The sequence below is a fragment of the Teleopsis dalmanni genome, chromosome 1, assembly GCF_002237135.1.
Source record: "Teleopsis dalmanni isolate 2A chromosome 1, ASM223713v2, whole genome shotgun sequence".
Lineage (NCBI taxonomy): Eukaryota > Metazoa > Arthropoda > Insecta > Diptera > Diopsidae > Teleopsis > Teleopsis dalmanni.
In genome coordinates, this window is record NC_051846.1 from 60,134,508 (window position 1) to 60,140,485 (window position 5,978).

Below are 5,978 nucleotides of genomic sequence, written 5' to 3' on the forward strand. Positions count from 1 at the left end.
TAATATTATTTTTATGCTTGTACTGTAACCGGATTATTGTCTTATATCTGTAGCATACACGGGTATAAATTTTATGTCTTTTAGAATATGTGCTATTTAAAATACTTTTGATGAAAAGTTTTTATGGATATTGGATTATGCTTGTTATAAACCATCTCTAAATGTTCATATGCGCTTGCATATATTAGAAATTCCATTATTTATATATTAATTCATCTATAAATATTTTAGTATGCAACTTTAAATTTTTATTTCAACTAAAGTGGATGTATATTGCGTTGAGCGCAATATCTTCTAATTTAGATTGAATGGATGAACTTAAAATTTTTCGAAGTACCTCGACATGATTGGATTAAAATAACTACCATTTTAAATCTTAACCATTTTTATTGTGGTTTCAACGTATCATCATTAAACCAATCAAGTAGAATAAAAATCATTTTCTACAGTTTTTTATTGGCACACCTCTAACCTGCACGTGAGATAAAACCATTTTAGTTGATTTCACAGCTTATACTATATGCAATAAAATGCAACAATAACTATTATTAAATGGAGAAGTTGCTTAAATCATTAAAAATGTAGTTAAATGAATATATTTTCCATATAGAATAATACACAGATGGAATTCACATATGATACTGTTTCACTTTAGGTTATAGTAGCTTAAATATAATATTAAAAATAATAAAATAAATAATTTAAATAAAAAACAAAATAACTTTATTAAATAATCGGTGGTTTCACTGACACTCACTCAAGTCCATTTTAAAATTAAGAAACTTGACAGAAGTATTAATTTGTGATTTTTCTGATTTTAAGTGGATCTTAATTTTTTAATATGCAATCATTTTACACTTATTAATTAATTACTAATTAATTAATATTTCATTATTTATACTTCATATTTCTTGATATACTAGGTGGATTGATAAATACCCGGCCTAAGTATTAAACAGGCATCATTTTTGGATACCTTGTAAATAATACGATTTATGAAGTCCTCCAAAATATATCTTATCTTTCCACCTCATCATTTGATGCAAATCTCTTTCCCTGAAGTTTTAAAACAGGTAATAGTCAGTGGAAGCCACAGCTGGAGAAGGTAAGAAAGCAATTCATACCGTAATTTATTTAATTTTTCCATGGTTTTAATTGACGTGTGACCGGGTGAGTTATCCTGCAAAAATTAAATTTTTTTCTTTGAGAAATGTGTTCGTTTTGTCTTGATTTCCTCAAGCAATCCATTTAATAATATGCAATAATAGTCTGATGTTCTTGTTTTTCGTTTTGCCAAATAGTCTATGAAAATTATTCCACTTAAATCCCGAAATACAAAAGTCAAAACTTTCCCGATCGGAAGCCGACTCTTGAGTTCGTGGTCTTGAGTTCGTGGTCATTTGTGACCACTACCCACGGACTCTATGCAATCTCTGACTTGTTGTCTTTCGTCAGGTCTTTAGTAATAAGTATATATTATTATTGTGTCGACGTTCACAATCAGCTAGATTGTGCATAAACATTTCCAAACAATGTTCTGAAAAACGAAGTCAATTCACCCGCCTATGGTCAATTGTATTTTGGATATATATCTATTAACCAACCACTTTTCAAAAAAATTCCTCATTTCTATTTTCGGTTAAAGAATTTCAAAAAATTATTCAATTATTATTTTCAGCATATACACTTTCCTAAATTATTAATGTTAATTTTTAATATTTTAAAACATCAAATACATATATTAAGGTTTGCAAATATGAGTCCCTATTAACATTTCGACTGTTGCCACCCAGAGTGTCAATTTTGTCTTGTATTTTTTTTAAACAAACAACTTTAAAATATATATTATATTATATATTAAATTTGTTATTTAATATATATTAATAAAAAAAAAACTGTTAAAATTAATACATTTCTTTAATGGACATGAAACACCTGCCTTCCATTGTTAATTTCCACTTTCATATAATTAAATTTATTTATTTTATTATACTGTAATTTTTATAGACCCCAGTTTTAAAATATTAAATATCAACATATGCCAATGAAATACCTTTGACTGTCATACCCAATAAAACCAATTACTTTTATTTCCCATTAGTGTACTCGGAAGCAGAGGTGTTTAATTCTAATCCTTTGGCAATTTCAAACCACACGTTTCACCGAAAACCTATCTATTAGATGTTAGGCAATTTAGATCTTCAAAGCAAAAACGTGCCAATTCCAAATAAAACTGAAAAAATAGAAAATATCTCATATCCTTTGACAAACCGCATACCGTTTGATATATTGTAAGGTATGTGCACACCAGAAGCAAAAGTCACATAACAGCTACTGACACATTTTCCGGTTCCTCTACATTCAATACTAAAACAAGACAAAAAAGTAACAGAAATTGTAGCAAATAAAGATAAAATACTTTATCGATTAACACTTTTAATACACTCAAGAGAAAAATATAAAAGTTTTTTTATTCCTGCAATATAAAATGCAAACAAATTTGTTGTTGCATTAAGTGAAAATTCGGAAAATTCGAAAAGTTCAGTCCACTTTAATTTGGGAATACTTTATTGTTCCCTTAATGTGTGAGGTAGAGGACAATTTTGCCAATATTCGTCATCATTTATATTCACTTCTAATGATAAATTCTGTTAAAATTTTAGTTTTTTGCATGTCCTGGTCTCGGAGGCATGTGGAGTGTTCCTATGAGTTTTCACCAAATAATCCCTTTTGTCATATTTCATATTTCCTCCTCTTTAGACGATTTAGTAGTTTTAGTGCATCGCTCAAGTGTTTTATTCGTAATTGAAAGAGTCGGAAGTCTCATCACTTTTGATCAACACTTTTTTTTATGTATTTTACAGTTTTTTTTTATGTCGAGCTCTTGTGAATTTTTTTTAATATTTATAGATTTTTTCTGCACTTTCTTCACACTTGCTGCACTTCTGGTCCTGACAGCAGATTTGAACTTTGATTGTTGTAAATCACATAAATATTATTAAGAGTTAAAATTACCCTAATAACCTAAAAACCCAGAAGTTTCTGGTTGAGTAAAGTGGAGCAAAAATAGTATATTGCTATTTTTAGTTAAATTTTAAATATAGCTTAACTTTAAAAAGTATAAAGGGAGTTTAATGATGACTACAACTTAAAGCATTATTTTGTAATTATTTTTATTACTCCTCCTTTTGTCTAAGATATAAGTAAGTAAGTAAATATGGACTTTGAACCATTATATCAATAAATGTAGGGCATATTTACCAGACATTGTACAAGACAATATTATTTAATTCATTTCCTAAAAACTTCCGTCTACAATGATTTGCCAGACAATATTGAATAAAAATGTCAATACTATTTAAAATCGGATGACAAAGAATGCCCACTATTACCTTTAAGTTCTCTACAGAGTTAGGCGATTGAAGTGTTGTCTATTGAATCGACCATATCTTTTTTGTGTAAAATTAATTTCTATTCATTCAAATTACGAAAATGTATGGAAGAAATCAAAATTGTAGAATCTATTCATTCTAGCTCGATGTAGCCACCCTTTCCCTTGACTATGGGCTTCTAACGGTTAAAAAAATGTATTGTATTCTTTACAAATGTGATCTTCCGGTATTTTGGTCCATTCCATAACAATTGATTTATTTGGCGCATCCACCCTTGCTCTCTAAAATTATCCATATGAAATAAACCATTGGATTTGCATCTGGAGAATTCGAAAGCCATTGTGTGGTGGAAATGAAGTGTGAAACATGATGGAAATGAAGTGTGAAAAATATGACACAATGCCAAATCATGTTCAAACGTTCATAGTCTAACACCGAAATGTTTGCTTGCCCACGGTTCTAAATCAACTTCCATTCTCCCGATAATAAATCGTATTAATTTTGACACCAGGCTAGATGAAAACGATTGGAGAGCTCCCATCAGCGATCACAGCTGCCCATACCATTATTTGAGATTGAAAATTGCTTAAGGTGGTCATTCGTAGTCTCAAATGGCAGTGAGCAGCAGTGCGTGCAATTAAGTAAACACGATTATTTTGAGAGTTTCTAAACTGCTTAATGACGAAATTGAAACTGTTTAAAGGATATTATTCCAAATTGATTGACAAAGAATTTTGAATCAATTTTTTTGGAAATCTGTAAAAATTTTGGGCTCTAGAACTTTAAAGCACTATGTACTACTCATTCGATTACTCTAACTGAAGTTGTTGTAAATATCTGAAACAAAAACAAACTGGAATACAAATATTTAAATTTAGTTATATTGGTGTTGATATTTAAAATTAAATTTTTTTAAAAAAATATTGTTTCAATATTATTTTTTATTTTAAACTCTTAGAGGACTCTTTGCATTTACAAGTATTAGAATAAATAAAACCTTAATATGAGAAGATATACGAGTATATACACTCCATATACAAACAATTTTGAAACAATAAATTTTACTCTGACCAACATTTATTTCATTTTAAATTTATTTATTACTTTATCGTACTACTGACATTAAACATTTCAACAGGAACTGAACTTGAAGGATAAACAGCGGCAAAAAACAATATTTTATACCGATAAAAATGCGAAAAGTAAACAGAAGAAGAACTCTTAGCTTCAAAATATCAACGTTGATTTATTTTAATGTATTCAATACTTTTTTGTTTCTTTGTTTAAGTTTAAAATTTTGTTGATGAATAATTTCAACAAAAGCATAGAAGATAAAAAGCGTAACAATGTCATTGTTTGATGTCAGATGTCCACCGAAGTGTATAAGGAAACACCCAGAGCGACTTAAAGGATTTCATATTTCTGTGTAGCAACAAAAAAGTCAACAACAAAACAGAGAAGAATTGACAGACTTCATCAGTACAGGAAGATTTTGAAATCACTTGATACGCTTGTTTAAGTCATTTTGAAAGAATAAGAAAAAATAACAGATTAGCAAATATATCACTCAGTAAATCAAATATAAAAACAAAAAAAAACCCAATGTCTGCTGGTGACAAAAGTTATTCTCAGTCAAGCTGAAATATTCAATACAATTACCTCAAAGGAAGTATCAATTTTGAAAATAATTTAAAGTTTTTAAAGTAGTAAATCCAGATATATATCTGGTGTATATAAATTATTTTGTTAAAACCAGTGATGACTGCTCTAAGGTGCGAAGGTGTTCAGCGCACACCCTAACATAATTTGCAAAATGTCAAATAATATATATAAATCAATTATATATCGTTATATGGAGAAATAATATTATTTATTGCGTTTCTATATATATATTTTTAAAGATCAAAGTTTTAGCAAAAACAATTAAATATTGTTGTCTATGAAAATTCAATCAATTTGCTTCTCTTAGCTGCTATAGTTGTTAGTTGAGCTCATAAATTTGTAACTCAAATCCCAGAACATTTCTATTATATTTTGTCTTTTCCCTTTCAGCAAATGCCTACACGAATCTCTTTCGTTATGTGTGCGGAAAAGTTGGCCGCACATTCATACGTTACAAATGTGTTCATAAATTTCTGTCGCTATTAACAAAATTAACAAAATAATGTACGTGTGTTCACGCTTGTAATATGAGAAATAGAAATTTATATAGTGGTAATTGTATGAGAATTCTCTGTTCTATTCGTACATTAACGGCATGCATACAAATCCAACATTTGATTTGCCGAAGCACTTTATTGTGCGGTACAATTTGCAGTACATTTCTATTATATTTCATCTCTCGCTTTTTAGCAGTAACATCCACGAATTACTACAGCTAGTTGTGCGGGGTAGTTGGTCGCACATTCATACGTTGCAAGTGTGTTCGATTTTGTTTGATCACTGCATAAATATGTGTGGTTTTGAGTACAAACTCTTTTGTTTGAAAAAAGTTGATTTGATGTTATAACAAATATATAAAAAGTTGTGTTTATTCCATATTAAGATAATATTAAACTTATATATAAATGATTAATAAAGTGGTTT